Here is a 10,855-nt window from a genome sequence, read left to right on the forward strand (position 1 = left end):
TTTGTACTTGTAACTTCTACTTGAGTGTTGTCATTTTAAAGGGAGACGCTGCAGGAAAAAACACATTCAGGTTTTGTGCCAAATTAGTCTCAAACATCCTGTGGAACTATCCCGGACGAGCCCCCTGGTTTGTTTTTCGCCAAACCGGATGTGCGTCAGCGTCCGCCATGATAAGAAGCCTCCGAATTGGGCTGTCAGTTAGGAAGGAGTTAGGAAAAGAAGCCTCAGTGCTAACTAGCATAGCCACTTAAGCATAGTGACCTCTGATGCTAACTCACCGGTGATAAGGAGCTGTGTGCCATCCAAATCCCTCTTAAACGTCTTTGTTTGGACACTATGTTGTTGCATGTGTAATACACTAGGGGGCGACATGTGCTTTTGTTTGCCTGCGGTCTGCCAATAACCTTAAAGAAGAAGAACAGCAGCTGTCGGTGATGTCACTTCCCCTTCCCCTGGGTCAGGACGGTCCAAAGCAAAAGTTCACTAACTGCATAGAGATCCAACAGTCGACCCCATGAAAGGTTAAAGGTCAAGAGCTGTAGGGTGAGGACATAGAGGCTTAACTCCAACCTGAACCGAGCACATTTTCTACAGTTTGGCTTTACTCAAATCTAGAGCTTCTTGAAAAATGTGTAAAAAAATAGCGAGAAGAAAACGCAAGGAAAAAGAACATGGAAAAAGCAACGGCAACACGAGGAAAAAAGATCCGTTGAGATCAGTTTTGTAGCGCTTAGCTTTCAAATGAGCTGTATCCCTGGCCTATAGGGTAACGCTTTTAGATTTGGGTGAAGCCGAACTGGAGAAAATGTGCTTGGTTCCTCTTACCGGGGGATGTTAGGGTTCGGCACACAGGGATCTGGCTAAAACGGTCTATAAAAGTAATGAACAGAAGCGGTGACAAAGGGCAGCCCTGCGGAGACCCCACCGTTAACACAGGCAGATACATTGGAGTCTCATATTTGTGTCCGTCTTCCACAGCAGGAGTTTCAGATTGACGTCTCTTCATTTAAAAAGTTTCCCTCTCGCCTGCAGCGCCTCCTCTTAAAGGGACAGTACTCAAGTTTATGTCTTTTCTCCAGTGTCTTATGGTCCTTTCAGTGGTTCCCAAATCTCCTCTACAGAACAAAAAAAAACATTTATCTGCTCGCCGGTACTAGTTCAAACCAGTTTACAGTCGATTTGAGCTGTAAATGAAAAAGAAAATCCCTTTAAATGCAGTAAATTATTATTATTGTGGCCCTGAGGGAGATTCAGACAGTGTGAACGACTCTGCTCGTTTTAAAGTGATTACTCTTTACTTGTAAAGTAACTACGGTACTTTTACTCTGGTAAATATCCCCTCCTGACCCACCTCTGACCACACGGACCAGGACGTGAACGCTTCTGTCCACTGTGTCTTTCCCGATGTTACTTTAGTGTTTTTACTAGAGATGCACCGATCCGACTTTTTTACTTCCGATGCCGATACTGGGGGTTTGAGTATCGGCCGATATCAGATATTAACCGATACCAAGAGAGTGAATGGTCTCTTTCCTCCGTTTATTATCCTCAGGTTAAAGCCTCTCAATATAGATCATTAAAGGCTTTTCTGATGTCACCGGCCTGGAGACTAGTTGGAGACTGGAGTCCCCTGGGCTGAGGCGAGTCTCCCGGAGTCTCAAACAGTTCTGTCGCAAATACTGTTTGTCGTCCTCAAGCTGTGAGACGTTTCTGTGACGTTTCTGTGACGTCTCTGCGATGTCTCCGAGACCAAGGAGACTCCATACGACTCTTTGAGATCTCCTTTGTTTCCCACAGGTCTCGGAGACCATGCAGAGTCTCCCACTAGTCTCCCACTAGTCTCCAGGCCAGTGAGATCAGCCCTTTGCCCTCCATCAATCCGAGGTGTGGAGACGTTGCAGAGACTTCCAGTCAAAGCAAGTCTCTGCAACGTCTCCACACTCATTCACCTTATTCTGGAATTCCCGTTGGCGTCGCCATAAATGGCCCGTCGTGTTAAATGGATGGATAATATGTAAAATGATCAGTTTAAGAAAAGCGTATTGATTGAAACACATTGACCCAAATGAATGACAGAAAAGACCCAGAAGTATCGGTATCGCGGGAAAGTCAGACCCGTGTTGGTCTGCGGTGAGTCACGTCAGACCCGTGTTGGTCTGCGGTGAGTCACGTCAGACCCGTGTTGGTCTGCGGTGAGTCACGTCAGACCCGTGTTGTTCTGTGGTGAGTCACGTCAGACCCATGTTGGACTGCGGTGAGTCACGTCAGACCCGTGTTGGACTGCGGTGAGTCACGTCAGACCCGTGTTGGTCACGTCAGACCCGTGTTGGACTGCAGTGAGTCACGTCAGACCCGTGTTGGTCTGCGGTGAGTCACGTCAGACCCGTGTTGGTCACGTCAGACCCGTGTTGGACTGCGGTGAGTCACGTCAGACCCGTGTTGGTCCGCGGTGAGTCACGTCAGACCCGTGTTGGTCTGCGGTGAGTCACGTCAGACCCGTGTTGGACTGCGGTGAGTCACGTCAGACCCGTGTTGGTCACGTCAGACCCGTGTTGGTCTGCGGTGAGTCACGTCAGACCCGTGTTGGTCTGCGGTGAGTCACGTCAGACCCGTGTTGGTCACGTCAGACCCGTGTTGGTCTGCGGTGAGTCACGTCAGACCCGTGTTGGTCTGCGGTGCCTCACAGTACAGGAGGTCCTCCATGGTCTCAGATAGAGTAGCATCTACCCGTCTGAGGCCCAGTGTTCAACATTATTAGTATCTCTGTGTTTTGTCCTCTCTGCTTGCCGTAGTTGTGACTGTGCTCTTATAGATGTCTCGTATAAACGACGCCATTTATTTTCTCGGCCTTTGGAAGGCGACGTGTTTATGCTTCTGTTTGTTATGGTTCATAAATAAATGATTAAAAGAAAATCACGTGTGATGTCCTGACCTGTTTCATTTAGATCCGCTTGGATCGAGTTCTCGCTCTTTGTTCAGTTAAACTGCTCCTGGAGCAGCTCCTGGAGCAGCTCCTGGAGCAGGTCCTGGTGCAGGTCCTGGTGCAGGTCCTGGTGCAGGTCCTGGTGCAGCTCCTGGAGCAGGTCCTGGTGCAGCTCCTGGTGCAGCTCCTGGTGCAGGTCCTGGTGCAGCTCCTGGAGCAGGTCCTGGTGCAGGTCCTGGTGCAGCTCCTGGAGCAGGTCCTGGTGCAGGTCCTGGTGCAGCTCCTGGTGCAGCTCCTGGAGCAGGTCCTGGTGCAGCTCCTGGTGCAGCTCCTGGTGCAGCTCCTGGTGCAGCTCCTGGAGCAGGTCCTGGTGCAGCTCCTGGAGCAGCTCCTGGAGCAGGTCCTGGAGCAGCTCCTGGTGCAGGTCCTGGTGCAGCTCCTGGAGCAGCTCCTGGTGCAGCTCCTGGTGCAGCTCCTGGAGCAGGTCCTGGTGCAGCTCCTGGTGCAGGTCCTGGTGCAGCTCCTGGAGCAGCTCCTGGTGCAGCTCCTGGTGCAGCTCCTGGAGCAGGTCCTGGTGCAGCTCCTGGAGCAGCTCCTGGTGCAGCTCCTGGTGCAGCTCCTGGTGCAGCTCCTGGTGCAGCTCCTGGAGCAGGTCCTGGTGCAGGTCCTGGTGCAGGTCCTGGTGCAGCTCCTGGAGCAGCTCCTGGTGCAGCTCCTGGTGCAGCTCCTGGTGCAGCTCCTGGTGCAGCTCCTGGTGCAGCTCCGAGGCTCAGGCTCTCCAGCGCTGCTGCTGCTGCTGCTGCTGCTGCTGCTGCTGCTGCTTCAGACACAAACTGTCATTATGAACAAAGGAGACGGCTCAGGTTTCTACCGCACAGACACAGCAATTATACAAGTCACCACGAAGCAGCCACAGGCCTGAGGTACAAGTACAGGGAGTACGAGTACAAGGAGTACGAGTACAAGGAGTACGAGTACAAGGAGTAAGAGTACAAGGAGTAAGAGTACAAGGAGTACGAGTACAAGGAGTACGAGTACAAGGAGTACGAGTACAAGGAGTACGAGTACAAGGAGTAAGAGTACAAGGAGTACGAGTACAAGGAGTAAGAGTACAAGGAGTACGAGTACAAGGAGTATGAGTACTTTTCAGAGAAAAGTAAAGGTAGTAGTAGTAGTAGTAGTAGTAGTAGTAGTAGTAGTAGTAGTAGTAGTAGTAGTAGTAGTAGTAGTAGTAGTAGTAGTAGTGATGATGATGTTACAGTTACTTTATATAAGGTTATACATTATATCAGGTAAAGTGAGAAAAGTTATTTTTACATTTATATAGTATTTTTTCCAGTGCATGTTTGTTTTAGTCCTGACACTAGTATGTATAAGAGTGACTGTTTGAAGTTGCAGAAGTGCTGCTGTAGGTGAAGGCTGCCCTCTGCTGGCCGTCTGCTGAACGTTACCATGTGGAGTTAGAGCATTACTATTGAAAATATTCATCTTTAATGTTTTATGTCTGACGTGAACTCTGAGCTACTGTCACTTTGTGGGTTTATAAATGAATCAGAAAATGTCAGAATAAAAACAGTTTCCATCATATTTCTGAGCTTCATGTGAGACACAAAACTCTCTCTGAGTCTGAACCAAAGTGAGTGAACGTGTTCTCGATCAGTTCAGTCCTTTTATTCATCCGTCAGTGTTCCTTATTTCACACACGGTTTTGAGGCGTGAGGAAGCACGTGATCGACTCAATGGTAAATGCTAAAAGTAAATAGTAAAAGTATTGGTCTGAGTAAAAGGTCTGAGGACACCAGTGTAAATGTCTCCATCTACTGACGACAAAAGCAAACTGCACCTTCTCACTGATCTGTAACTTTGTTAATTAAATCATTAGTAAAGTATATCCAGAGGTTAAAGTGGACTCTAATCTAAGACTCTAACTCTACATTATCTGAAGGGCTGTTCATACTTGCACAGAGGACAGACTGCACAGAACAGACAGTGTTTTATATCGCTTTTAATTGCTTTAATTAAACAGTTTTACAGAATAACATTTTCCAGGTGTGCTCTTGTTTCAGATCTTCCCTGAATGTGTTGAGCTGTGTCTGGATCTGATGTAACAGCACATTCATTTCAAACATAAGGGGCCAGATCTTGTGACTGGCGCAGTCCGTGCGCAGCTCTACAGGCAACGTGGTGCACGTGCGATCTTACATGTGGCGCAGGTTTTGCGCTAAAGGCGACGCCGCTAAGGAGAGGGCGTTTTTTAAGAAAAAGAGGCGACTGAGGCTGGTTCATTACAAGCAGCACTCGCGCTACTCCTCTGTGGCAACCTTCACATTATTTTCCTCTTTACATCGCGCTGCCTCGTCTTCCTTAGAATCGACCTCAAATTGAAAACAAAAGCGAAATTGCCGTGAAAAGTCTGAGCGTAGGTTACGCCCGGGTTTACTTTGATACAGAAGATCAACACACACACCCCCAACACCAAAACAACAACAGTTTTCCATAAATAAACCACACGTGCCTCAAGTGCCACAACACCAGGTCTGATCTGAGTTTTAAGGAGACGTTTCCATCATGTGTCAGTCTTTACCTCCTGATGATGCTCCTTGTGGAGCCACAGCTCAGTCCAAAAGAAAGAAGCGCCTTTTACAGGGCGCAAAGCAACTTTTTTCCCCCAATCCAGCCGCTCCTGAATCCTGCAGCTGCAGCTCAAATGTTCCAAAACGCTACAGTTTTCTTGTAACTGCTGCATAACTCTGTAACTCCTCCACAGACGATATGTTTCTGATCAGTTAAATCCTGAACATTTGGTAACTTTGTGCATTTGAACCTCTCTGTCCCGCCCGCTCATCTTGGATCTGCAGCAGCGGAGGGACACTTTTATTTCTTTACTCTCCTCATACTCCCGGAGCACCCCCACAGGGCACCACGAGGGCCCCGGACCTCATACTCCCGGAGCACCCCCCACAGGGCACCACGAGGGCCCTGGACCCCATACTCCCGGAGCACCCCCCACAGGGCACCACAAGGGCCCCGGACCTCATACTTAAGGAGCACCCCCCACAGGGCACCACGAGGTCCCTGGACCCCATACTCCCGGAGCACCCCCCACAGGGCACCACAAGGGCCCCGGACCTCATACTCCCGGAGCACCCCGACAGGGCACCAGGAGGGCCCCGGACCCCACACTCCCGGAGCACCCCCCACAGGGCACCACGAGGGCCCCGGACCCCACACTCCCGGAGCACCCCCCACAGGGCACCACGAGGGCCCCGGACCCCACACTCCCGGAGCACCCCCCACAGGGCACCACGAGGGCCCCGGACCCCACACTCCCGGAGCACCCCCCACAGGGCACCACGAGGGCCCCGGACCCCACACTCCCGGAGCACCCCCCACAGGGCACCACGAGGGCCCCGGACCCCACACTCCCGGAGCACCCCCCACAGGGCACCACGAGGGCCCCGGACCCCACACTCCCGGAGCACCCCGACAGGGCACCACGAGGGCCCCGGACCCCATACTCCCGGAGCACCCCCCACAGGGCACCACGAGGGACACGGACCCCATACTCCCGGAGCACCCCCCACAGGGCACCACGAGGGCCCCGGACCCCATACTCCCGGAGCACCCCCCACAGGGCACCACGAGGCCCCCGGACCCCATACTCCCGGAGCACCCCCCACAGGGCACCACGAGGCCCCCGGACCCCATACTCCCGGAGCACCCCCCACAGGGCACCATGAGGGCCCCAGACCCCATACTCCCGGAGCACCCCCCACAGGGCACCACGAGGCCCCCGGACCCCATACTCCCGGAGCACCCCCCACAGGGCACCACGAGGCCCCCGGACCTCATACTCCCGGAGCACCCCCCACAGGGCACCACGAGGGCCCCGGACCCCATACTCCCGGAGCACCCCCCACAGGGCACCACGAGGGCCCCGGACCCCACACTCCAGCACAAACAGGAAAATGCCTCTTAAATGTGATGACGTCTTTGGCGAGGGGTGGATGAAGAGCTGCTGGTTTTGGATCCAGCTCTAAAGCTTAAAGAATGACCCCGGGTCTCGCAGATGAAGCATGTAGTGCAGGTGCATCGAAGCCCCAGAGGGATCTCTGTTAAACGGCTCCTGAGCGTAAAGACAACAGATGAGCCGTCATGTCGTCCTCACAGAGAAAAGGTCACCGAGCTCCACAAATCTATCTCCACAAAGGTCGCCATTTGTTTGACACGTTCCCGTCGGTTTAGTTCCAGACGTGCGCCCCCCGTGTGCCCTCCCCCCCCGTGTGGCCCCCCCCTGTGCCCCCCCCAGAGTGTTAATCAGGCCCCGAGGCTCAGGACCGATACAGGAACAGTTGATGTTTACAATAAGAACAAGTCTGCAGATTCATACGAGGATCTGCGGCTCAGGCGGGACCTGAAACGAATCCTCGATAATTCACAAAGAGAAAGGAAAGACAGACGTATTAATCCTGGCCATCGTTAGTTTCAACAGCGCCCCCTGTAATCTTTATTTAGTTTATGGATGCAAAACTATCAATAAAAATGAACATAGTTTAGTAATAAAAAAATGAAATGATAGACCAATGTTTTTCCACACTGAGACGGTGAGTTTGCATGAGTTTGGGCCCCTTTAACTTTAGAACATTTTGCCACGATATGGACCATAAACATATGTATATTTAACCCCTTAACTCCCACCTGAACCGAGCACATTTTCTCCGGTTTGGCTTTACCCCAATCCAAAAGCTTCTGGAAAAAAGGTGTGAAAATAGCGACAAAACTGAGACGAAAACAATGATGGAAATGTGACAAAAAAGTGACGAAAAAATGACAAAAATGTGACCAAAAATGATAAAGATGACCAAAAAAATAACAAAAAAACGACGAAAAAATGATAAAAAAAAATTGACAAAAAATGACAAAAAAAATGACAAAAACATGACAAAAATGTGACAACAAATTGACAGAAATTTGACAAAAAGTGAAAAAAAAATGAAGAAAATAAAGTTACAAAAATGACTTGAATTCCTCAAAAAAAAAAGATGGAAAAAAAATCTGATGACGTGAGGAAAAAGATCAATTTAGATGAGTTTTGTAGATCTTAGCTTTCAAATGAGGCGTTACACTGGCCTACAGGATTTGGGTAAAGCTGAGCTAATGTTGCCAAACTGGAGAAAATGTGGTCAGTTCAGGTGGGGGTTAAGAGGTTAAAGCCACACTAACTTTGAGTTTCCTGTCACTTTGCCCTGTTTGCTTCTCCAGCTGGACTTGAGGAAGTGTCTGTCAGCGCCGCGAGCCAGACTTTCCCAAAGCCGCCGTCTCAGCACCGGCTCGGGCCGGCCGGCTGCTGCCTGGACACGGGTGGCCGGCGTACAGCTGGCTCGGGACAGACGCCTCCTCCTGACGGGCGCACGCTCTCCTCAGGACCGGCGACGCTTGGCAAACTGCCGAGACGTCACGCCGAGGACTCAGGAGGAAAAACAAGATCCTCCTGCTACACATCTGTACGACTCCTCTTCATCATCTGTCAATCCCACAATCATTATCAACATTACAGGATTTATTTTACATAATATAACACGATGTTCCCCAGGGTTTACGCAGGCTCAAGCATTTATAATCCAATGCTTTTTAAAGCCACACAATCTTCCAGCCTCACCCTGTGCGGTGAGTCTGAACCTGAGAACCTGAGCGTGTGATTATTGTATCGTCTGCAAAAAGGACCAGTTTAAACTTTCAACCTCTTTCCACCCGCCTAAACCAAATGCATTCTGGCCTCTTTGGCCATTATATAGGCCTGTGTAACACCTCATTTGAAAGGTAAGACCCATAAAACTGATCTTTTTCCTCGCGTTGTTGCTGTGTTGTGTCACCTTTTTTTTGTGTGTTTTTTTTTTTTTATTTAGGTCACTTTTGTTGAGTTTTTGCAATTTTTTTGTTGAGTTTTTGTCACATTTTTATTGAATTTTTGTCACTTTTTTGTTGAATTTTTGTCACATTTTTGTCACTTTTTTGTTGAATTTTTGTCACTTTTTTGTTGAATTTTTGTCACATTTTTATTGAATTTTTGTCATTTTTTTGTTGAGTTTTTGTCACATTTTTGTCACATTTTTGTTGAGTTTTTGTCATTTTTTTGTTGCGTTTACATCCTTGTTTTCTTCTCATTTTTTGTGGCTGTTTTGGTGCCTTTTTCCGAAGAAGCTTTTTGATTAGGGTAAAGCCAAACTGGAGAAAATGGGATCCGTTCAGGTGGGAGTTAAGAGGTTAAAAACCAAGTATAAATCATTGATATAATAAAAATATCTTAGGTCCCAGCACCGATCCCTGGGGGACACCACACACTAGCGTCTGTACTGTTAAGCATTACAGAAGGCTGGGTCTGATCACACTGCAAACAAGACGTACCTTTGCACCGTCATGTATTACATAGAAAATGCATCATGGACTTTGGACCAACACCGTCCCACACAAAAGGTTCTGCCCTACAGTGTACGCAGACCAGACTGGGGGGGGCAGTGCGGAGGTCGTGTTTTGTTCTGGCTGTACAGATGCTTAACATCCTGGACTCTGGCTGTGTCACTCAGCCTGGGACTCTGGCTGTGTCACTCAGCCTGGGACTCTGGCTGTGTCACTCAGCCTGGGACTCTGGCTGTGTCACTCAGCCTGGGACTCTGGCTGTGTCACTCAGCCTGGGACTCTGGCTGTGTCACTCAGCCTGGGACTCTGGCTGTGTCACTCAGCCTGGGACTCTGGCTGTGTCACTCAGCCTGGGACTCTGGCTGTGTCACTCAGCCTGGGACTCTGGCTGTGTCACTCAGCCTGGGACTCTGGCTGTGTCACTCATCCTGGGACTCTGGCTGTGTCACTCAGCCTGGGACTAGGCTGTGTCACTCAGCCTGGGACTAGGCTGTGTCACTCAGCCTGGGACTCTGGCTGTGTCACTCAGCCTGGGACTAGGCTGTGTCACTCAGCCTGGGACTAGGCTGTGTCACTCAGCCTGGGACTCTGGCTGTGTCACTCAGCCTGGGACTATGGCTGTGTCACTCAGCCTGGGACTATGGCTGTGTCACTCAGCCTGGGACTAGGCTGTGTCACTCAGCCTGGGACTCTGGCTGTGTCACTCAGCCTGGGACTATGGCTGTGTCACTCAGCCTGGGACTAGGCTGTGTCACTCAGCCTGGGACTAGGCTGTGTCACTCAGCCTGGGACTAGGCTGTGTCACTCAGCCTGGGACTCTGGCTGTGTCACTCAGCCTGGGACTATGGCTGTGTCACTCAGCCTGGGACTAGGCTGTGTCACTCAGCCTGGGACTCTGGCTGTGTCACTCAGCCTGGGACTAGGCTGTGTCACTCAGCCTGGGACTAGGCTGTGTCACTCAGCCTGGGACTAGGCTGTGTCACTCAGCCTGGGTCTATGGGGGATTTAAGGGGAACCTGACAAGCAATTTCAGAAACGAACAGTTTGTGAATTTTCATGGCCATGGAATCCAAATCTGTATTTTAACACTTGTTTGCTCTATTGTATTTTTTTGTAATTAACCTCTTAACTCCCGCCTGAACCGAGAGGATCGTTTTCCTCACGTCATCAGATTTTTTTCCATCATTTTTTTGTCGGGTATTCAACTCATTTTTGTCACTTTTTTGTAACTTTTTTGTCATTTTTTATCACATTTTTGTCATTTTTGTAGTATTTTGTCACATTTTTGTCATTTTTTCGTCCATTTTTTGTCAATTTCTTGTGACATTTTTTCATAAATTTTTCGTCACTTTTTTGTCATTTTTTCGTCACTTTTTTTTCACATTTCCATCTTTGTTTTCGTCTCAGTTTTGTTGCTATTTTCACAGCTTTTTTCCAGAAGCCAAACTGGAGAAAATGTGCTCGGTTCAGGTGGGAGTTAAGGGGTTAATAAAGAAATGTATATTTTTTTGAAAA

Source organism: Gobius niger, assembly GCF_951799975.1.
Source record: "Gobius niger genome assembly, chromosome: 4".
NCBI classification, from domain to species: domain Eukaryota; kingdom Metazoa; phylum Chordata; class Actinopteri; order Gobiiformes; family Gobiidae; genus Gobius; species Gobius niger.